The 24,721-nt window shown below is 45.7% G+C and overlaps 1 protein-coding gene across 1 annotated transcript in view; it reads left to right on the top strand.

The window, feature by feature from the left end:
• LOC116989917 (nuclear factor 7, brain-like) overlaps positions 1 to 24,721 on the top strand; it is a 58,651-nt gene that overhangs the window by 22,580 nt on the left and 11,350 nt on the right. The window lies entirely within an intron of this gene.

The raw sequence follows: 24,721 nt of genomic DNA, 5'->3' as shown, positions 1-24,721 counted from the left end.
TCTTCGTGGTCTGATGTTCGGGGAGTCCAGAACCAGGGGCTTTAAGAATAAGGGGTAAGCCATTTAGTATGGAGACAAGGAAACACTTTTTCTCACAGAGAGTTATGAGTCTGTGGAATTCTCTGCCTCAGAGGGCGGTGGAGGCAGGTTGAATGGATACTTTCAAGAGAGAGCTAGATAGGGCTCTTAAAGATAGTCAGGGGATATGGGGAGAAGGCAGGAACGGGGTACTGATTGTGGATGATCTGCCATGATCACAGTGAATGGCGGTGCTGGCTCGAAGGGCCGAATGGCCTACTCCTGTGCCTATTGTCTAGTGTCTATTGACTCGGTAGGCCGAAATGCCTGCCCCATACAACACGATCCCACGTTCTGTGTACCAATCTTATGTAAATAAGAAAGTGTTGTTGAGTGAATTGTGGAAAACAAGCAGAATTACCCTACACACTTTCTTCAGTTTCAGGAGAAGATTTTCCAGTAAAACCTCCCTTCTCTCAGCTCGAGCAGTTTGATAAAAGTTCCCTGCCAACTCATTTCTGAAAACCAGCTCCCCACACACGAGACACTTTCTATACCTGGCCCCCTCTGCTTTACTATTCCTTTCACCTCACTGAACCTGAGAGAGTGGTCCACCTCTTTGTTTCACTCCACCACTCTCTGCACCCACTCTCAGCTACACCTGGCCTCCTGAAAGCACAGCTTCCTGGAAACACAAGGAGAAACAACTAACGTTACTTTCAAGAGTCAGCAGAAATACAGCACAAACATTTCTCTCCGTTTCACTCTCTCCATCACCTCTGGTGCTCTCTACCCATCTTGCCTTCTCAGGTAGACACAAAATGCTGGAGTAACTCAATGGGACAGGCAACATCTGTGTAGAGAAGTAATGGGTGACGTTTCAAGACGAGACCCTTCTTATAGACAATAGACGATAGGTGCAGGAGTAGGCCATTCGACGCTTCTAGACGCTGGGAGTCAATATGATCATGGCTGATCATCCCCAATCAGTTCCCCGCTCCTGCCTTCTCCCCATATCCCCTGACTCCCAATCTAGCTCTCTCTTGAAAGTATCCAGAGAACCGGCCTCCACCGCCCTCTGAGGCAGAGAATTCCACAGACTCACAACTCTCTTTCAAGAGAGAGCTAGATAGGGCTCTTAAAAATAGCCGAGTCAGGGGATATGGGGAGACGGCAGGAATGGGGTACTGATTGGGGCTGATCAGCCATGACCATATTGAATGGCCGAAGGGCCGAATGGCCTACTCCTGCACCTATTGTCTATTGTCTCTGTGTGAAAAAGTGTTTCCTCGTCTCCGTTCTAAATGGCTTACCCCTTATTCTTAAACTGTGGTCCCTGGTTCTGGACTCCCCCAACATCGGGAAAATGTTTCCTGCCTCTAGCGTGTCCAAACCCTTAATAATCTTATATGTTTCAATAACATCTCCTCTCATCCTAAATTCCAGGGAATACTAGCCCAGCCGCTCCATTCTCTCAGCATATGACAGTCCCGGAGGCTGCAGCGAATCATCCAATCAGCTCAGAAAGTTGATGGCTGCAACCTCCCCCCCCCCCCCCCCATTGCCGAACTGTACACTGCAAGGGCCAGGAAGCGAGCGGGTAAGATCATCTCTGACCCCTCTCACCCTGGTCACAAACTCTTTGAATCACTTCCCTCTGGAAGGCGACTCTGGACTGTCAAAGCTGCCACAGCCAGACATAAAAACAGCTTTTTTCCCCACGAGTAGTAGCTCTACTCAATAACCACCCCTCTGTAGCCTCCTTTTGCTCTGGTATTTTATTTAATTCAGATGTTTAATCAGTAATGTTTTATTATTAATGTTTAATGTTTTATGTGTCATTCTTAATAGTCACTATTTGTCATGTTGTCACTTGCGGGCGGAGCACCAAGGCAAATCCCTTGTATGTGAATGTATTTGGCCAATAAACTTATTCATTCATTCATTCATTCATTCATTCATTCATTCATTCGTTCAAGTAGGGCCAGTGGCGGCACATTGACACAGCGGTAGAGCTGCCGCCTCACAGCGCCAGGGACCCGGGTTCCATCCTGAATATGGGTGCTGTCAGTCCAGAAATTTGTACGTTGTCCCTGTGACCACGTGGGTTTCCTCCAGGTGCTCCTGTTTCCTCCCACACTCCGAAGCTGCAGAGGTTTGTTGGTTAATTAGCTGCGGTAAGTTGTGAAATTGTCCCTAGTGTGTGCAGGATAGTGTGGGTGCACAAGGTGATCGCTGGTTGGCGAAGAATCAGTGGACCGAAGGGCCTAGTATCTCTAAAGTCCAAAAGACTAAATCTCCTTTATACTTTACACAATAGACAATAGTTGCAGGAGTAGGCCATTTGGCCCTTCGAGGCCAGCACCGCCATTCAATATGATCACGGCTGATCATCCACAATCAGTACCCCGTTCCTGCTTTCTCCCCATATCCCCTGACTCTGCTATCTTTAAGAGCCCTATCTAGCTCTCTCTTGAAAGTATCCAGAGAACCGGCCTCCACCGCCCTCTGAGGCAGAGAATTCCACAGATTCACAACTCCTCATTTCGTCATCTCTGTTCTAAATGGCTCACCCCTTATTCTTCAACTGTGACCACTGGTTCTGGACTCGACCAAAATCGGCGCAATAGACAATAGACAATAGACAATAGGTGCAGGAGTAGGCCATTCGGCCCTTCGAGCCAGCACCGCAATTCACTGTGATTATGGCTGATCATCCACAAGAACCTGTTTCCTGCCTCTAGCGTGTCCAAACCCTTAATAATCTTATATGTTTCAATAAGATCCCCTCTCGTCCTTCTAAATTTCAGAGTGTACAAGCCCAGCCGCTCCATTCTCTCAGCAAAAATGTGAGGAAAAACAGGAAAGCAGACTATTATCTAAATAGTGGCCGATTAGGAAAAGGTGAGATGCAGCGAGACCTGGGTGTCATGGTACACCAGTCATTGAAAGTAGGCATGCAGGTGCAGCAGGCAGTGAAGAAAGCGAATGGTATGTTAGCTTTCATAGCAAAAGGATTTGAGTATAGGAGCAGGGGGGTTCTACTGCAGTTGTACAGGGTCTTGGTGAGACCACACCTGGAGTATTGCGTACAGTTTTGGTCTCCAAATCTGAGGAAGGACATTATTGCCATAGAGGGAGTGCAGAGAAGGTTCACCAGACTGATCCCTGGGCTATCAGGACTGTCTTATGAAGAAAGACTGGATAGACTTGGTTTATACTCTCTAGAATTTAGGAGATTGAGAGGGGATCTTATAGAAACTTACAACATTCTTAAGGGGCTGGACAGGCTAGATGCAGGAATATTGTTCCCGATGTTGGGTAAGTCCAGGACAAGGGGTCACAGCTTAAGGATAAGGGGGAAATCCTTTAAAACCGAGATGAGAAATACTTTTTTCACACAGAGTGGTGAATCTCTGGAACTCTCTGCCACAGAGGGTAGTTGAGGCCAGTTCATTGGCTATATTTAAGAGGGAGTTAGTTGTGGCCCTTGTGGCTAAAGGGATCAGGGGGTATGGAGAGAAGGCAGGTACAGGATACTGAGTTGGATGATCAGCCATGATCATATTGAATGGCGGTGCAGGCTCGAAGGGCCGAATGGCCTACTCCTGCACCTAATTTCTATGTTTCTATGTTTCTATATGACAGTCCCGCCATCCCGGGAATTAATCTTATAAACACTTTCCTTCCTGATCCTCGCTTAATTATACCAAACACTCCAGTTTATCTGCTGCCAAAGTGTTCCCCTAGCCGGTAAATTTCCAGTTCAGTGGGCGTCCTGAGAAGGTTTCTGTTTATTGGGTTTCCTCTCAGAGTTGTTTCCTTGTTCACCTGCGATGTCTTTCAGAAGAGAGATGATTCATCCTTCCTTCATTCCTCACCTCCCACGGTTGGTGCTAGTACTATTTTGTCTCTTGCCTCTTTGCAGAGACTTCATCATTCTCGTAATTAATCATTCTGTCAGTTTTCATGGTTAGGTTTAATAACCCCACCACTGTAATCCGGTCCTGTCACATTCTTACCTTTTGACATAACTTCCTTTGAAATCAGCAATTGACCTAAATTTCTACTTAACCCTTTGACAGCCAGTTAGTTCCACGTTAAAGTAAAAGAGTCTTTTTTTTAGTTTCAAGATTCAGCGCGGAAACAGGCCCTTAGGCCCAACGAGTCCGCGCCGACCAGCGATCCCCGCACACTGACACTATCCTACACACACTAGGGACAATTTAGCTCTCTCTTGAAAGCATCCAGAGAACCGGCTCCCACTGCCCTCTGAGGCAGAGAATTCCACAGACTCACAACTCTCGGTGTGAAAAAGATTTTCCTTATCTCCGTTCTAAATGGCTTACCCCTTATTCTTAAACTGTGGCCCCTGGTTCTGGACTCCCCCAACATCGGGAACATGTTTGCTGCCTCTAGCATGTCCAAACCCTTGATAATCTTATATGTTTCAATAAGATACCCTCTCATCCTTCTAAATTCCTGCGTACACAAGCCAAGTCGCTCCATTCCATCAACATATGACAGTCCCGCCATCCCGGGAATTAACCTAGTGAACCTACGCTGCACTCACTCAATAGCAAGAATGTCTTCCCTCAAATTTGGAGACCAAAACTGCACACAATACTCCAGGTGTGGTTGAGACCCTTCTTCAGACAGGTAGAAGGGTTTCGACCTGAAACTTCCAGGTGTGGTCTCACTAGGGCCCTGTACAACTGCAGAAGGACCTCTTTGCTCCTATACTCAGCTCCTCTTGTTATGAAGGCCAACAAGCTTTCTTCACTGCCTGCTTCACCAATATCAATATTCTTGGAAGAGGAAAGATGTACCATTCTTTTTCTCATGATGCAACTATCAGAAACCCTTGTCACCGTGTATGTTCACACTTTCCGATGAAACACATATGCAATGCTTGCATTCTTGAACTCAGCTAACACCTCTCCTTTGAAAGTCTATCCGTCCCCCACCCAAGTCGCACCAGTTTTTCTCGTTCTCACCCAACATACTGAGGAAGGGTTTCGACCGAAACGTTGCTATTTCCTTCGCTCCATAGATGCTGCTGCACCCACTGAGTTTCTCCAGCATTTTTGTCTACCTTCGATTTCCCAACATCTGCAGTTCCTTCTTAAACAAACAGCTAACCATGGCCTGTTTCCTTTATCATCGGTACTTTTTTGCACATCTTTCATTCATTGGTCTTTATCTCTCTACAACATCATTGTCTATATCTCTCGTTTTCCATTTTCCCTGACTAGTCTGAAGAAGGGTCACGACCCGACACGTCACCCATTCATTCTCTCCAGAGGTGCTGCCTGTCCCGATGAGTTACTCCAGCTTTTCGTGTCTATCTTCGGTTTAGACAATAGACAATAGACAATAGGTGCAGGAGTAGGCCGTTTGGCCCTTTGAGCCAGCATTGCCATTCAATGTGATCATGGCTGATCATCCACAATCAGTACCCCATTCCTGCCTTCTCCCCATGTTCCTTGACTCCGTTATCTTTAAGAGCTCTATCTAACTCTCCCTTGAAAGCATCCAGAGAACCGGCCTCCACCGCCCTCTGAGGCAGAGAATTCCACAGACTCACAACTCTCTGTGTGAAAAAGTGTTTCCTCGTTTCCGTTCTAAATGGCTTACCCCTTATTCGTAAACTGTGGCCCCAGGTTCTGGACTCCCTCTATATCGGGAACATGTTTCCTGCCTCTAGCGGGTCCAATCCCTTAATAATCTTGTCTGTTTCAATAAGGTCCCCTCTCATCCAGCGTATACAGGCCCAGCCGCTCCATTCTATCAACATATGACAGTCCTGCCATCCTGAGAATTAACCTTGTGAACCTACCCTACACTCCCTCAATAGCAAGAGTGTCCTTCCTCAAATTAGGGGACCAAAACTGCACACAATACTCCAGGTGTGGTCTCACTAGGGCCCTGTACAATTACAGGAGGACCTCTTTGCTCCTATACTCAACTCCTCTTGTTATGAAGGCCACTTTCTTCACTGCCTGCTGTACCTGCATGCTTACTTTTATTAAATGTCACCCATTCATTCTCTGCAGAGGTGCTGCCTATCCCGCTGAGGTACTCTAGCTTTTCGTGTGTATCTTCGGTTTAAAGCCAGCATCTACAGTCCATTCCTATACACAAGGCTTATCGTTTGCCGTTGCCGGGGAGATGGGGAGGGGTGGGGGGAGGAAGAAGACATGATCTCACCAAGGAAATCTAATGCCACCTCATTTCCCCTGAACACATGGGTTTGGTTACTCCGAGGCTGTGCTGTCGCAGGGGAAGTCTATATTTAAAGTCTCTGTCACAACCTCCTCCGTTCGTTGAAGATATTCAGAAAACCCACTGCCAGCCCAGTCACACTCTTCATTTTCCAACTTGTTCCACAATCATCAGTTTCCTCCTGGTAGAGATATCTTCTTGGAAGTCCTGTCCTTGCCCATATGGTTCTATGGTTCAATTATAGACAATAGACAATAGGTGCAGGAGTAGGCCCTTCGGCCCTTCTAGAATTCCCAAAGTCTTTTTACTGGTGATCTCATTTCCCATCGAGTGTCAGAGATGTTTTGATCACCAAAGTGAAACTCCTGAGGTTTGAAAACCTCCTTCTTTTGACCAGTGGTAGCAGAGGATAATAGACAATAGACAATAGACAACAGGTGCAGGAGTAGGCCATTCGGCCTTTCCAGCCAGCACCACCATTCAATGTGATCATGGCTGATCATCCCCAATCAGTACCCGGTTCCTGCCTGCTCCCCATATCCCCTGACTCCGCTATCTTTGAGCCCTATCTAGCTCTCTCTTGAAAGTATCCAGAGAACCGGCCTCCACCGCCCTCTGAGGCAGAGAATTCCACAGACTCGCAAATCTCTGGGTGAAAAAGTGTTTCCTCACCTCCAATGGCTCACCCCTTATTCTTAAACTGCGGCCCCTGGTTCTGGACTCCCCCAACACCGGGAACATGTTTCCCACCTCCAGCATGTCCAAACCCTTAAGGGTTTCGGCCCGAAACGTCACCTATTTCCTTCGCTCCATAGATGCTGCTGCACCCGCTGAGTTTCTCCAGCATTTTTGTGTACCTTAATAATCTAATAATATGTTTCAATAAGATATCCTCTCATCCTTCTATACTCCAGTGTATACAAGCCCAGCCGCTCCATTTTCTTAGCATATGACAGTCCCGCCATTCCGGGAATTAACCTTGTAAACCAAGGAGGATGGGTGGGGGAGAGAGGAGAGGTTGATCATAGGCAAACATTGAGTGTGTCTGCTGGACCTAGTACCAGCTTACCGACAGGATGTTCTGGTCTTTAAGATGTGGTGCATTCGTTCTTGATCCTCTGTTCTGATGGTAAGGTGAGGCAGATGCGTGCAACTTGCAGAATAGTTGCAAGCCACCTCTGCATTTAAGGCACGTCAACAAAAAACTCATCTCTCTGCACTTTTGCTGTGTAATATTGAGCTTGCACCAAATGGGTGTCTGTGCTACACTGTTGATTCACGCGACTACTCTGACCCTTTGTCCATTGATGGCTGGGGAAGAGGTGATAATGAATGGATACAAGCATGTGAACCATGGAACTACTAGGAAGACTAGAGTGAGGGGGGAGGGGAGGGAATTCAAGGTTTAGCTGAAATTCGAAAACATCAACGTGGGTTTTAAGATGCCCCAGCGAAATATGAGGTGTTTTTCCTCCAATTTGCATGTGGCCTCACTCTGACTGTGGAGGAGACCCGGGACAGAAAGGTCAGTACGGGAATGGGAAGGGGAGTTGAAATGTTTCGCAACCGGCAGGTCACAAGGGCTAAGGTGGACTGGGCGTTAAAAAGGAATCTTAGGCAGACAAAAATGCTGGAGAAACTCAGCGGGTGAGGCAGCATCTATGGAGCGAAGGAATAGGCGACGTTTCGGGTCGAGACCCTTCTTCAGCGAAGGAATCTTGGTTCTTCTGACTAGAGAGACTGACTTTCAGTCTGAAGAAGGGTCTCGACCCGAGACGTCACCTATTCCTTTTCACCAGAGATGCTGCCTGACCCGCTGAGCTACTCCAGCCTTTCGTGTCTATCTTGGTTCTCCTGAATTAGTTCATCTGAATTGCCCTTCTGAATTAGTTACGGGCGGTCACGGTGGCGCAGCGGTAGAGTTGCTGCACTTACAGGCTGTAATGCAGCGCCGGAGACCCGGGTTCGATCCCGACTACGGGCGCTGTCTGTACGGAGTTTGTACCTTCTCCCCGTGACCTGCGTGGGCATTCTCCGAGATCTTCTTTTCTCCCACACTCCAAAGACGTACAGGCTTGTAGGTTCACAAAAATGCTGGAGAAACTCAGCGGGTGCAGCAGCATCTATGGAGCGAAGGAAATAGGTAACGTTTCGGGCCGTAGTAACCTTATTCGGCTCGGGCCGAAACGTTACCTATTTCCTTCGCTCCATAGATGCTGCTGCACCCGCTGAGTTTCTCCAGCATTTTTGTGTACCTTCGATTTTCCAGCATCTGCAGTTCCTTCTTGAACACAGGCTTGTAGGTAAATTGACTTGGTAAATGTTTTTAAAAATCGTCCCTAGTGGGTGTAGGAGAGTGTTAGTGTGCGGGGATCGCTGGCCGGCACGGACCCGCTGGGCCGAAGGGCCTGTTTCCGCACTGTATCTCTAAACTAAACGTTTAAAGAGTCAGGACCCTGCCACGAGATGGGAAACAAAAACTCATGAAGATGTGGCAATGGTGTGATCTGAGTGGGGCATTCGGCTCTGCTCATACAGAAAGTAGCATTATTGACTTCCGTGTGACTGCTCAAGGGAACTTGAAAGCTGGAAAATGCAGAAGTGTGACATTTTCCCTTTCCCACTGCAAGCAGTTTGCATTTGGGAATTTCCTTTCATGTTGCACTTCCACGCTCAGTTTCCTTTTTTTTTTTAATGTACTTTAACAAAACTAAATTTATTCAGTTTCGGAACCAGGGGCCACAGTTTAAGAATAAGGGGTTAATGCCATTTAGAACGGAGATGAGGAAACACTTTTTCTCACAGACAGTTGTGAGTCTGGGGAATTCTCTGCCTCAGAGGACGGTGAAGGTCGGTTCTCTGGGTACTTTCAAGAGAGAGCTAGATAGGGCTCTTGAAGAAACCGGAGTCAGGGGATATGGGGAGAAGGCAGGAACAGGGTACTGAATGTGGATGATCAGCCATGATCACATTAATAATAATAATAATAAATTTTATTCATGGGCGCCTTTCAAGAGTCTCAAGGACACCTTACAAAAATTTAGCAGGTAGAGGAAAAACATGTAAGGGGAATGAAATAAATAGTAGAGACATGACTAGTACACAAAGTAAAGACAGAATTCAATTCAAAACACAATATGAGGCAATTCAAGCACAGATGAAAAGGGAGGGGGACGTGGGGCTAAGGATAGGCAGAGGTGAAGAGATGGGTCTTGAGGCGGGACTGGAAGATGGTGAGGGACACGGAATTGCGGATCAGTTGGGGGAGGGAGTTCCAGAGCCTGGGAGCTGCCCTGGAGAAGGCTCTGTCCCCAAAACTGCGGAGGTTGGACTTGTGGATGGAGAGGAGACCGGCTGATGTGGATCTGAGGGACCGTGAGGGTTGGTAGGGGGAGAGGAGGTCAGTGAGATATGGGGGGGCCAGATGGTGGAGGGCTTTGTAGATGAGGACCAGGCTTTTGTAGGTGATCCGGTGGGAGATGGGAAGCCAGTGAAGTTGTTTGAGGACTGGAGTGATGTGATGCCAGGATTTGGTGTGGGTGATGAGTCGGGCGGCTGCGTTCTGGACCAGTTGGAGTCGGTTGAATGGCTGTGCTGGCTTGAGGGGCCGAATGGCCTACTCCTGCACCTATTGCCTATTGTCTATTGTCAATTGTTTTCTATAATAATATTTTCAAAACAAATAAGAACAACACCCACTGCCACAATACAAAAAATTACCAAGTAATCTTATTGCTAAATCTCAAATGACAATTTGAAAAGGTCGGCCTTAGAGCGCCAGAGACCCGGGTTTGAGTCTGTACGGAGTTTGTACATTCTCCGTGTGCCCTGCGTGGGTTTTCTCCAAGTCCTTCGGTTTCCTCCAACACTCTAAAGACATGCAGGTTTGTAGACTAATAGGCTTGGTAAAATTGTGATTTGTCCCTGGTGTGTGTGTAGGATAGTGCTAGTGTGTGGGGATCGATGGTCGGCATGGACTCGGTGGGGCCGAAGGGCCTGTTTCCGTGCTGTATCTCAAGAGTCAAGACTTTCATTGTCATGTGTCCCAGATAGGACAATGAAATTCTTGCTTGCTGCAGCACAACAGAATATGTAAACATAATACAGAACAGGAGATAAAAGTTCAGTGTGTCTATCGACCATAGACCATATATATACACAATAAATAAACAGATAAAGTGCAAAAGGCTGTTATTGTTCAGAGTTTGTTTGTGTTGAGTTTAATAGCCTGATGGCTGTGGGGAAGAGGTTGTTCCTGAACCTGAATATTCCAGATTTCAAGCTCCTGTACCTTCTTCCCGATGGTAGCGGAGAGGTGAGTGTGTGGCCAGGATGGTGTGGGCCTCTGATGATGTTGGCAGCCTTTTTGAGGCAGCGACTGCGATAGATCTCTTCGATGGTGGGGAGGTCAGAGCCAGTGATGGACTGGGCAGTGGCCACAACTTTCTGCAATCTTTTCCGCTCCTGGACGTTCAAGTTAACTCCAGCTGCCTGACTCGCTGAGTCACTCCAGCAATTTGTGTCCTTTTGTGCTAACTCATAGCTCAGCTCGGCTCCTGAGTTAGCATGGAAAGTTGGGCCAGTAAACTATCGTGTTCTATCACGCTAAAACTCACAATTTATATATTAGACAGACGCTACGTAAATTCGAATCACCGTTTGGCTATTTCAATGTCTTGGAGCTTGTGAATCATCGACTCGTTGTGAAATGTGTTTGTGTTGAATTGTGCAATTAGCCATCCAATAAACAATGCAGGATATGACCAATTCATCATCTGCCACAATCGAAGGACAGGAAAAAGACCAGAAACAGTGACCGAGAACAATCCGTTGCTGACTAACGAAACCCCTTCCGACCCAAAACATCACCCATCCTTTTTTTCCAGAGATAAGCCAGGTTTGGAGGAACATGGACCAAATGCATGCAGGTGGGACTAGTGTAGCTGGGGACATGTTGGCCGGTGTGGGCAAGTTGGGCCGGAGGGCCTGTTTCCACGCTGTATCACTCCATGAGATGCTGCCTGCATTGCTCAGTTAATCCAGCCAAATCTCCAGTAAGTAGACAATAGACAATAGACAATAGGTGCAGGAGTAGGCCATTCGGCCCTTCAAGCCAGCACCACCATTCAATGTGATAATGGCTGATCACCCCAAATCAGTACCCCGTTCCTGCCTTCTCCCCATATCCCTGAGTCTACTGACTCAGCTATCTTTAAGAGCCCTATCTAAAGCTCTCTTGAAAGTATCTAGAGAACCGGCCTCCACCGCTCTCCGGGACAGAGAATTCCACAGGATTCTAAATGGCTTACCTCTCATTCTTAAACTGTGGCCCCTGGTTCTGGACTCACCCAACGTCGGGAACATGTTTCCTGCCTCTAGCGTGTCCAAACCCTTAATAATCTTATATGTTTTATAGTACCCACAATTGCAACGAGAAAATCTATGAGGGGAATGAAGAACCAGAGCACATGAGTTTTAAGGTAGGAAGGGCCAAGATTCAACAGGAACCAAGTGTCAACTTTTCATGCAAAGTTTCATTCATTCATCATTGTTGACAACATTAGCGACGCAGTGGTGCTGGTTTCCGACGGGAACGGTGACGGACGCACCACACATCTCTGTCCTCCAGTTCCTGCGGACTTCCGCCACTGGAAGTATAGGATTTTGGCATAGAAACATAGAAAAAAGGTGCAGGAGTAGGCCATTCGGCCCTTCGAGCCTGCACCGCCATTCAATATGATCATGGCTGATCATCCAACTCAGTATCCTGTACCTGAACACATGTGTGTGTGCTTTACCATCATTCCTTACAATGCTGTGTACGACAGTGATCGCAACTTCTACTGACGTGTGGATGGCCGTTGGCTCGCTAGAAGCTCATCCGCCCTTTGACGGGTCTTGTTTTTGGTCCTGCTGGGGGTCCACAGCCCCCTCCTCACCTGGAAAAACCAGGTGGGGGAGACGGTTTCGTCGCCGACAGTCCGACCATGGAGCAGGTAGCACGGGGTTACATGGAACCCGTGGCGTGGGGAACTCCCACTGACCTGACCTGACCTCACACAAAGGGTGGTGGGTATATGGAACAAGCTGAAAGAGGGCGGCACGGTGGCGCAGTGGTAGAGTTGCTGCCTCACAGCGCCAGAGACCCGTGTTCGATCCTGACTACGGATGCTGTCTGTATGGAGTTTGTACGTTCTCCCCGTGACCTCAAGGGTGTCCTACGGGCGCTCTGGTTTCCTCTAATGACGTAAAGGTTTTGTAGGTTAATGTGGCTTTTGTAATTTAAATTGTCCCCAGTGTTAGTGTACGGGGATTACTGGTGGACGCACACTTGGTGGGCCGAATGGCCAGTTGGGGCAGGTGCTTGTAGCTCAGTGTCACTCATGTTATGACTCATGCTTTAGTAGTTACGCCCACTTGCTTTTACAGCGCTGCTCCCTGCCTGTTTCCCCTTGGAATTAGAGAGACGCGCTAGCATGCAGTTATCAATGCTTTGTCGTTAATAAAGTCTTTGGACATTTATCATGGTGTAAGACTTCAGTTATTAATACAGCCGAAACACAACAGTGCTCTAACACATTTGAAAGATACTTGGACAGGTACATGGATGGATAGGAAATATTTGGAGGGATATGGTCCAAACGCAGGCAGCTGGGATCAGCATCTATGGGGCACGTTGTCCGGCACGGGGATGTTGGGCCGAAAGGCCTGTGTCTGTGCTGTATGAATCTACGCCCATGGATAGGAATGGTTTAGCTGGATGTGGGGCAAACGTGAGCAGATGGGACAGGCATAGATGGGGCATCCTGGTTGGCATGGGGAAGTTGGGCCGAAGGGCCTATTTCTGTGCTGGTTGACACTATGACTCTTTGACTTGGTCAACATGGGGAAGTTGGGCCGAAGGGCCTGTTTCTGTGCTGGTTGACACTATGACTTGGTCAACATGGGGAAGTTGGGCCGAAGGGCCTGTTTCTGTGCTGGTTGACACTATGACTTGGTCAACATGGGGAAGTTGGGCCGAAGGGCCTGTTTCCATGCTGTATGATGATGTGACTCTCTGACTCAATGGCCTGAGCAAGTTGGGCCACAGGACCTGTGTCCATTGCTGCAAGACCATATGACTCTATGAGTTGGTCAGCATGGGGAAGTCGGGCCGAAAGTCCTTTTGTCATCCTGTATGACTCTATGACCAATGGGCAGGAAAGGTTGAGAAGGATGTGGGCCAGATGTGGGCAGCTGAGACACGCGTAGGAGGGGCTTGTTGGACGGCATGGGGAAGTCGGGCCGAAGGGCCTGTTTCCGTGCTGTCTGACTCGATGACACGAAATAGCATCAGGTGCCTGAGCAATGGGTCGTTGCGAGGTTTTGCAGCCGCTGAGTTTGCAGAAGAGATATCACCACATGAAACCACATGAACCACAACGTAATGCTCCAGCAAGCTACCAGTGCCGATGCTCGCTTGAGCAAGATGCCAACTAACACTCGATTTTTTTTAAGTTCCGACCACTGTGTCACCTTTATTTTGAGTAATGTTTCCTCATTGTTCAGCAACTACAACTGGTCTTGTTCCAGACTTTACACAGCGTTTTGGATGATGCATTGGTCATATCCTGCATTGATTGCACAACTGACATTGCCTTTTATTTATTGAATGGCTAATATTAGAATTCAACATCAACATCTTTGTGCAGCTGGGTGACTCCCTGATTCTCAAGACCTCAGGCTATCCTGTTTGCAAAGAGTAATTCTAACTTGCAGTAACATGCCACCTTTATGCAACATTAGACAGCTGGGAAATAGGCCCTTCAGCTCATATTGCTAAGGCCAACTCTGGTTAGATCATAAGGTCATCAGATAGGAGTAGGAGTAGAATTAGGCCGTTCAGCCCATCAAATCTATTCCGCCATTCAATCATGCAGATCTATCTCTCCCGCCTAACCCCATTCTCCTGCCTTCTCCCCATAATCTCTGACACCTGTACTAATCAAGAATCTATCCATTTCTGTAGGCCATTCGGCCCTTCGAGCCAGAACCGCCATTCACTGTGATCATGGCTGATCATCCATAATCAGTATCCCGTTCCTGCCTTCTCCCCATATCCCCTGACTCCGCTATCTTTAGAGCCCAATCTAGCTCTCTCTTGAAAGTATCCAGAGAACCGGCCTCCACCGAACTCTGAGGCAGAGAATTCCACAGACTCACAACACTCTCTGTGGAAAAAGTGTTTCCTCATCTCTGTTCTAAATGGCTTACCCCTTATTCTTAAACTGTGGCTCCTGGTTCTGGACTTCCCCAACATCGGGAACCTGTTTCCTGCCTCTAGCGTGTCCAAACCCTTAATAATCTTATATGTTTCAATAAGATGCCCTCTCATCCTTCTCAATTCCACTAATTCTATGTTCTCCCATTTTCGCATCCACTCCCAGCACACGAAGGGCAATTTTAATTGAGAAAATTTAACCTTCAAACCCACACATCTTTGCGATGTGGAAGGAAACCGGAGCACCCGGAGGAAACCCACGCGGTCACGGGGAGAACGCGCAAACTCCACACAGCCAGAATCCGAGCTCAGGGACGGCACAGTGGCGGAGCAGTGGAATTGCTGCCTGACAGCACAGGGAACCAGGGTTCGATTCTGACTGCGGGTGCCGTCTGTACATAGTTTGTACGTTGTCACTGGGACCGTGTGGGTTTTCTCCGGGTGCTCTTGTTTCCTCCCACACTCCAAAGACGTACAGGTTTGTAGCCCACAGCAAGACATAAAAATAATTGTTTTCCACAAGTAGTAGCTCTACTCAATAACTGAAAATCTGTAGCCTCCTTTTGTTCTGGTATTTTATTTAATGCCGATGTTTAATCAATAATGGTTTATTATTAATGTTTAATGTTTTCTGTATCATTCCTAACTGTCACTGTATGTTATGTGTTTAAGAAGGAACTGCAGATGCTGGAAAATCGAAGGTACACAAAAATGCTGGAGAAACTCAGCGGGTGCAGCAGCATCTAGGAGCGAAGGAAATAGGCAATGTTTCAGGCCGAAACCCTCCTTCAGACTGTATGTTATGTTGCCACTTGCGGGCAGAGCAACAAGGCAAATTCCTTGTATGTGAATACTTGGCCAATAAACTTAATAATAATAATAAATTTTATTTATGGGCGCCTTTCATGACTCTCAAGGACACCTTACAAAATTTAGTAAACAGAATACAAAACATGTAAGCGGAATGAAACAAAACAAAAAAATAACGACAAAAAAATAAAAAATAAATAGTAAAGACATCGACAATACACAATTCAAAGACACAATTCAAAGACACAATTCAAAGACACAATTCAAAGAGAGAGCAGCGGCCGCTAATCGCGCCAGCGTTCACTCTCCCTTCCGGCAGCCATCTTGGAAACGGAACAATAAGGATCTTTAACATAGAAACATCCCCCCACAATGGTTACCATTAAGGCACAAAGTCCAGTCCCATCCCCAGTTCACCCATAGTCGGGCCAATTGAGGCCTCCACAGTTGCCTCTACGGAGGCCCGATGTTCCAGGCCATTCTCGCCGGGTGATGTTGCTCCGGCGTCGGGAGAGTCCTCTCAGCGGCTTGGGACACCTGGAACGGCCGCTTCCTTACCGGAGACCGCGGCTTCCGAAGCCGACAAGGCCGCGACGGTTGGAGCTCCACCACTGGCGATCTCATCGAGAGATCCCAGGCTCCAGATGTTGAAGTCAGCGCCGCCGCCCGCGGCTGCCCGCTCCGCAGACCCGCAGCTCCGCGATGTTTTTATCGGCGGTCTTCAGCTCACCGGAGCTCCAGCGCGGCGACCCAGGCAAGGCATCGCCCGCGATAGCGCTCCAGCGCTGTGCCGCCGCCGAAGCCGAGGTGCTGGGCGGTCCCCTCGGGAAAAAGCCGCTCCAGGCCCGCTGGTAGGCCGCGAGGACGGGTCGACGGTGCAGCCCGGAGAAAAGCTGCCTCTCCGACCAGGTAGGGGCCTAGAAAGTAGTTTCCCCCTTACCCCCCCTCCCCCCACATAAAAAAGTCTAGACCTCCTAAAAACAGACACTGAAACTCACTAAAAATTAAAGAAAAAAGTGCAAAAGACGGACAGCCGTGCTCCAACTTAATCATTCATTCATTCATTCATTCACTCATTCATTCATTCATTCATTCATTCATTCATTCATTCATTCATTCATTGTCTTTGGTAAAATATGTCCCACGTGTGTAGCATAGTGCTGGCGTGTGGGCGCGATCGCTGGTCCCACGGACGTGGTGGACCGAAGGAACCGTTATCGCGCCATATCTCTAAAGTCTAAAGTCAGGATTGAACCCGCAATTTCCTTTCTGATGCTGCACAGTGGACCTGCATTCCGTAGAGGCAACTGTGGAGGCCTCAATTGGCCCCACATTCAATGGTGTTTTTATGTGGAGATTTCAATATTGACATACTAAATCCTAATCAACACAACCTTACAGAAGATTTTATTAATACTATGTACAGCATGAGTCTATTTCCTAAAATCACTAGACCGAGTAGAATTACTTCCCATTGCGCTACACTCATTGACAATATATTTAATAATGATGTGGAAAATAAAATAGTAAGTGGATTATTAATTAATGATATAAGTGACCATCTGCCAGTTTTTATAGTTTATGATAATATCCACAGGAACAACAAACCAAACAAATTAATAGAATATAGACGAGTGAGATCGGAGGAAGCTATCAATGCACTAAAAAAGGATCTATTGGCACAAAACTGGGATATAATATACCAAAAAAGAGACATTGATAGTGCTTATGAAACATTTATTGCTATGTTTAAGTCATTATATGATAAAAATTGTCCAATTAAAGAATATAATAGAAAATCAAAATATACTAAATGTCCATGGATTACAAAGGGATTACAAAATGCTTGTAAAAAAAAAATGCCCTATACAGAGATTTTATAAGAGAGAGAACTAAAGATACAGAAAATAAATATAAAAAGTATAAAAATAAATTAACTTACATCATAAGAGAAAGCAAGAAAGATTATTATAAGAAGAAATTAGATGACAATAAAGACAATATAAAAAGAATATGGAGCATACTTAATAGTATTATCAGAAATGGTCCGGGGAGAACAAATTACCCGAAGTATTTTATTGATAAGGATAAGGAAAATTACAATATGGAAGATATAGCTAATAGCTTTAATAATTTTTTTGTAAATATTGGACCAGACCTGGCTAAACAAATCCCTGATTCAGGGACATCTGGAGAAACTCCTGAGAATTTAGTGGAGAGAAATCCCTGCTCTATGTTTCTTACGGCAGTAGAAGAAAAAGAACTGTTGGATATTGTCAAAACATGTAAAAATAAAAAGTCTACCGATTTCAACGACATTGACATGTCGCTAGTTAAGATGGTCATTGAGGGGATCTCCAAACCTTTAACATTCATCTGTAATTTATCCTTCCAAACCGGTACTTTTCCAATTCAAATGAAAATAGCAAAAATAATACCAATATACAAAACTGGGAACAAGCATCATTTTACAAACTATAGACCTGTTTCCTTACTCCCACAATTTTCCAAAATATTAGAAAAAATGTTTAATAATAGATTAGACAAATTTGTAGAAAAGAATAAATTAATCACAGAAAGTCAATATGGATTCAGAACAAATAGATCAACATCACTTGCAATACTAGAATTAATTGAAGACATCACAAACGCCATTGATAAGAAATTATATGCAGCTGGGATATTCATTGACATAAAAAAAGCATTTGATACAATTAATCATGATATTTTATTTAAAAAATTGGAGAGGTATGGAATTAGAGGAATAGTACTGGACTGGATTAAAAGCTACTTAAGTAACAGGCAACAGTTTGTAAATCTGGGTAGTCATAATTCTACATGCTTGGACATTGTGTGTGGTGTACCACAGGGGTCAGTGCTGGGCCCAAAATTATTTATCATGTACATAAATGATATTTGTAATGTGTCCAATGTCTTGAGGCTGGTTTTGTTTGCAGATGATACAAATATTTTTTGTTCTGGGGAAAATTTAAAACAGCTATTGGATAAAATAATAAAAGAAATGGGTAAATTGAAAATATGGTTTGATAGGAATAAAATTTCATTAAATCTGAGTAAAACTAAAATAATGTTATTTGGTAATTGTAGAATAAATACACTAGTAAGTATAAAGATAAATGGGGTGGAAGTTGAAAGAGTGCATGAAAATAAATTTCTTGGGGTTATAATTGACGATAAAATAAGCTGGAAATCACATATTAAACATGTAAAATTAAAATTGTCAAAAAGTATCTCTGTATTATACAAAGCCAAGCAAGCTCTGGATTACAAATCACTCCATATTCTTTATTGTTCATTAATTTTACCCTACTTAAATTATTGTGCAGAAGTCTGGGGTAATAACTATAAAAATTCGATACACTCATTAACCATGATGCAAAAAAGAGCAATTCGTATTATCCATAATGCTAAGTATCTGGGTCATACGAATCCATTATTTTTAGAGTCAAAATTATTAAAATTAGAAGATTTGGTTACATTCAAAACAGCTCAGATAATGTTTAGGGCCAAAAATAAAAATTTACCTGGAAACATTCAAAAATTATTTAACGAGCGTGTGGGGGGTTACAATTTAAGAGGAATATTTAACTTTAAGAAACAAAAAGTCTGTACGACTAGAAAAACCTTTTGTATTTCGGTTTGTGGAGTAGGAGTGTGGAATAAATTGAACGGGGAATTAAAGCAATGCACAAACATGAATCATTTTAAAATGATATATAAAAAAATAATTCTCAAGGGGTACAGGGATGGAGGGGATGGTTGACAAGTGGGCGTTGATGTTTATCTTGCTTTACTATTGTTTACTTATGGTTGGGTACTTCAGATATGAAGTTTGTATGTGCATAATAGTTGTATGTATATATATGTCTGTAGGTATTATGGGAAATTGCCTAGGGTAGTATTATTATTAGTAATGAATTGATTTTTAAATATGGTAGAAGTGTTGGGGAAAAGGGGTGAGATTTAATAAGTTATTCTTCTTCTCACTCCTTTTCGAGCTTGTACAGACACAGAGTTGGACATTGGAACTTTGATTTTGTTCTTTTCATTGCTTTGTAAATATTGATTGTAATGTCCAATTGTTTGATCATTTCGATTTTGTTAATATTAATGTCTTTAATGTCTTTACTTGTTCGGAATAAATAAATAAATAAATAAATAAAATGACAGAGACGCGGGGAGGGGCATTTGAGTTCCTTTCGCAACCTTGGGGACTTTGCAAGGCAACTTTTTATTGTCGATGTTTTAACGGGTAGAAACTCCAGGCATGTGGCTGGGTTCATCAACATTAGGGAGGATATTGGCCAGGACACCAGACGGTGGAAATACCCCAGCTCTCACCACAGAGAAGCAGCCAACTGTGACCCTGGGTGCAGTTTGTTGTGAAGGCACTCCCATGGAGTTATACAGAGAGGGCCAGTGGAGCGTCCCTTGTAGCCAGGGTCTGGAGGGCAAGGAGCACCGCCACTCCACCTAGGGGTCCGTAGAGGGAGGAGTGGCACTGCTGGCAGTGATCGGAGGACTGGTGACGGGATCTAGGGAGTGGGCAGGGCCGAAGATGTCCTGGTTGGGTTGATCCTAGCCCTGGCCAGGCTGGCCATCCACGAGTCAAGAAGGCTTTTCCCGAGCCGAATGCTTGCCCCTTTCCCGGGGTTACGTCCATGCCCGGGTGGTGTTGGAGAGGCTGGTGTTACTTACATAGAAACATAGAATCATGGAAAATAGGTGCAGGACGAGACCTTCGGCCCTTCGAGCCAGCACCGCCATTCATTGTGATCATGGCTGATCGTCCCCTATCAATAACCCCTGCCTGCCTTCTCCCCAAATCCCTTGACTCCACTAGCCCGTAGAGCTCTATCTAACTCTCTCTTAAATCCATCCAGTGACTTGGCCTCCACTGCCCTCTGTGGCAGGGAATTCCATACATTCACAACTCTCTGGGAGAAAAAAGTTTTTCTCACCTCAGTCTTAAATGACCTCCCCTGTATTCTAAGAGTGTGTGTGGCCCCTGGTTCTGGACTCGCCCAACATTGGGAACATTTTTCCTGCATCCAGCTTGTCCAGTCCTTTTATAATTTTATATGTTTCTGTAAGATACCCCCTCATCCTTCTAAACTCCAGTGAATACAAGCCTAGTCTTTTCAATCTTTCCTCATATGACAGTCCCGCCATCCCAGGGATCAATCTCGTGAACCTACGCTGCACTGCCTCAATCACAAGGATGTCCTTCCACTTGTAACATTGTTGTCTGTGATTTAATGTCTAAATAGACAAGAGACAATAGACAATAGGTGCAGGAGTAGGCCATTCGGACCTTCGAGCCAGCACCGCCATTCAATGTGATCATGGTTGAACATCCACAATCTGTACCCCGTTCCTGCCTTCTCCCCATATCCCTTGACTCCACGGTCTTTAAGAGCTCTATCTAACTCTCTCTCGAAAGCATCCAGAGAATTGGCCTCCACTGCCTTCTGAGGCAGAGAATTCCACAGATTCACAACTCTCTGGGTGAAAAAGATTTCCCACATCTCCATTCTAAATGGCCTACCCCTTATTCGTAAACAGTGGCCCCTGGTTCTGGACTCCCCCAAAAGCCAGTTATCAGGGGGCTGGGTGGAGTACCTGCCCCAGAGAGCATCTATGGTGCCAAAGAGGAAATGGTCAAGAGCTTCAAGTTCCTGTGTAAATATCACCAACAAAGTGTCTTGGGTCAACCACAATGAAGCTATGATCAAAAAAGCACCGCAGTGCCCGTACTTCCTCAGAAGACTAAGGAAGTTCGGAATGTCCCCAACGACTCTAACCAGCATCTACAGTCTTGGGAACAGCTCTGCCCCAAGTCCGCAAGAAACTGCTGAGAGTTGTGTATGTAGCCCCGTCCATCACACAGACCAGCCTCCCCAGCCACTGACCCATCTACACTTTTGGTCTCCTAATCTGAGGAAAGACATTCTTGCCAGAGAAGGTTCACCAGACTGATTCCTGGGATGCCAGGACTTTCATATGAAGAAAGACTGGATAGACTCGGCTTGTACTCAATAGAATTTAGAAGATTGAGGGGGGATCTTATAGAAACTTACAAAATTCTTAAGGGGTTGGACAGGCTAGATGCAGGAAGATTATTCCCCATGTTGGGGAAGTCCAGAACTAGGGGTCACAGTTTAAGGATAAGAGGGAAGTCTTTTAGGACCGAGATGAGAAAATCATTTTTTACACAGAGAGTGGTGAATCTGTGGAATTCTCTGCCACAGAAGGTAGTTGAGGCCAGTTCATTGGCTATATTTAAGAGGGAGTTAGATGTGGCCCTTGTGGCTAAATGGATCAGGGGTTATGGAGAGAAGGCAGGGATGGGATACTGAGTTGGATGATCAGCCATGATCATATTGAATGGCGGTGCAGGCTCGAAGGGCCGAATGGCCTACTCCTGCACCTATTTTCTATGTTTCTATGTTTCTCGCTGCCTCGGGAAATTAGCCCAACATAATCAAAGACAATTCCTACCCTGGTCATTCCCTCATCTCTGCTATCCCATCGGGCAAGAGATGCATAACCCGTGATAGCATCTAGATCGAACTTCTTCCCCGGCTGTTATCATTCACGATCACAATCACAATAATACTTTATTAGCCAAGAATGTTTTCCAACCTACGAGGAATTTCATTAGCCAAGTCATTCATACAAATAAAAAGCAACGGAATACACAAAATACATTTTAACATAAACATCCACCACATTGACCCCTCCACGATCCTCATTGTGATGGAAGGTGAACAAAAAGTGCAAATCTGTTCCCTTCTTTGCTCTCGGGGGCCTCCAGCCTTCCGTTGACGGGATGATCTTGACTCCAGTTTGGGCCCTCCACATCGGGGTGATCAGCTCCTGCATCGGGGGGGGATGTCAGCTCCCCCACACCGGCGATCGGACCCCCCGTCAGGACTGGTCGAGCCTCTGATCAAGAGAATGAAGAATTTAATAATGTTTATATGTTTCTATAAGAAACCCTCTCATCCTTCTAAATTCCAGTCAACACCAGACTAGTCGACCCATTCTTTCATCATAGGACAGTCCCGCCATTCCGGGAATTAACCTGGCGAACCTTATGCGGGTTTTCTGATGAAAGACATGAAATGCTGGCCCATCTCAAATGGTCAGGTGGCATTCCTGGACAACATGGTTGGGTGACGTTTTGGGTGGTGACCCATCTTCAGACTCGAGTCAGATGAAAGATCCTGACCTGAAACGTCACCCATCCATGTTGTCCAGATATGCTGCCTGACATGCTGGGGAACACCAGCATTTTGTGTCATACATGTCGTGCTTGCGAATGGCTCGATTGTACTTTTGTATACTATGAGTTGATTTAATCAGATAACACACAAAAAAGAAAGCTGATCACTAAATGCTGGTGCATGTGACAATAGTAAACCAATATCAAACTGAACTAAACAGATGTCAAAACAGTCATGTTTACACCTTGCTGTGAGCAGATCATAGAAACATAGAAACATAGAAAATAGGTGCAGGAGTAGGCCATTCGGCCCTTCGAGTCCGCACCGCCATTCAATATGATCATGGCTGATCATCCAACTCAGTATCCTGTACCTGTCTTCTCTCCATACCCCCTGATCCCTTTAGCCACAAGGGCCACATCTAACTCCCTCTTAAATATAGCCAATGAACTGGCCTCAACTACCTTCTGTGGCAGAGAGTTCCAGAGATTCACCACTCTCTGTGTAAAAAATAATTTTCTCATCTCGGTCCTAAAAGATTTCCCTCTTATCCTTAATCTGTGACCCCTTGTTCTGGACTTCCTCAACGTTGGGAACAATCTTCCTGCATCTAGCCTGTCCAACCCCTTAAGAATTTTGTACGTTTCTATAAGATCCCCCCTCAAACTTCTAAATTCTAGCGAGTACAAACCGAGTCTATCCAGTCTTTCTTCATATGAAAGTCCTGCCATCCCAGGAATCAGTCTGGTGAACCTTCTCTGTACTCCCTCTATGGCAAGAATGTCTTTCCTCAGATCCCATGTCAGATCCCACAGATCTCCATGTTTTAAAGCATTCAGGGGGAACCTTGTGGTCTGAGGCAGAAAATGGCTGATCGCTGCTTAGCCTCCCTTCATGTCCCTCGTTGACGATGGCAAGAAATCACACACAGACACAAAATGCTGACGTAACTCAGCGGGCCAGGCCGGTTCTCTGGAAAGAAGGAATGGGCGACGTTTCAGGTCGAGACCCTTCTTCAGACTGATGTCAGGGGATTGGGAGATACAGAGATAAGGAAATGTAAGGTGTGAAAGCAGGGCAAAGGGAATGGAGACCAAAGAAAATGTAGGATAGATCATTGTTAGCTGGGAGAATGTGACAACAAAGCAATCAGAGATAAAATGTAGTCGGAGACAGTAAGACTGGTCGGAGAACTAGGAAGGGGGATGGAGAGGACAAGAGTACAAGAAGGATGGAGAGAGAGGGAAAGCAAGAGTTACTTGAAGGTAGAGAAGTCAATGTTCATACCAAAGGTTGACACAAAATGCTGAAGTAACTCAGCGGGTGAGGCAGCATCTCTGGAGAGAAGGAATGGGTGACGTTTCGGGTCGAGACCCTTCTTCAGACTCCTGGAGTAACTCAGTGGGTGAGGCAGCAACTCTGGAGAGAAGGAATGGGCGACGTTTCGGGTCGAGACCCTTTTTCAGACTGATCTGAAGAAGGGTCTTCACCCGAAACGTCACCCATTCCTTCTCTGCAGAGATGCTGCCTGTCCCGCTGAGTTACTCCAGCATTTTGTGTCTATCTTGTAACCTCATCGAATCCATGATGCTGCCAGGTTTAGGATGGCCATTCTCTGTCAGATGGCTAACGAGACGGCGAGGTGGAGAAATGTAGAACAAATGAATGAAAGATATGCTAAAAATTACTATGATTGCGTAATCTGGGGATGGTTTGATTGTAATCACGTCTAGTCTTTCCACTGACTGGATAGCTGGTAATTAAAAAGCTTTTCACTGTACCTCGGTACACGGGACAATAAACTAAACTAAACTCAACTAAATCTTGGAGATCAGTCTGAAGAAGGGTCTTGACCCGAAACGTCACCCATTCCTTCTCTGTAGAGATGCTGCCTGTCCCGCTGAGTTACAGGTTGAAAAAATATTCGGTTGAAACCAGCATCTGAGGGCCCTTCCTACACATTCGGCTGAGGTCATCCCTGACTGTGCAGCGGATGCAAGAGTGGAAGGAAGAGAAGGCAGCCACAATATCTGCCTCAGTATCAGATGGTATCTTTCAGGGATTTTGACCTGACCACAATTTCTCGTTTTGACAGCTGGAACACTTGATCACACCACGCTTGGTAATTAATAGCCTCACGAGTGAACACCATACATCA

The sequence above is a fragment of the Amblyraja radiata genome, chromosome 30 (genome assembly GCF_010909765.2).
Source record: "Amblyraja radiata isolate CabotCenter1 chromosome 30, sAmbRad1.1.pri, whole genome shotgun sequence".
Taxonomy (NCBI): domain Eukaryota; kingdom Metazoa; phylum Chordata; class Chondrichthyes; order Rajiformes; family Rajidae; genus Amblyraja; species Amblyraja radiata.
Note: the sequence above shows the minus strand (reverse complement) of the source record. Positions and strands in the feature narration are given on the sequence as shown.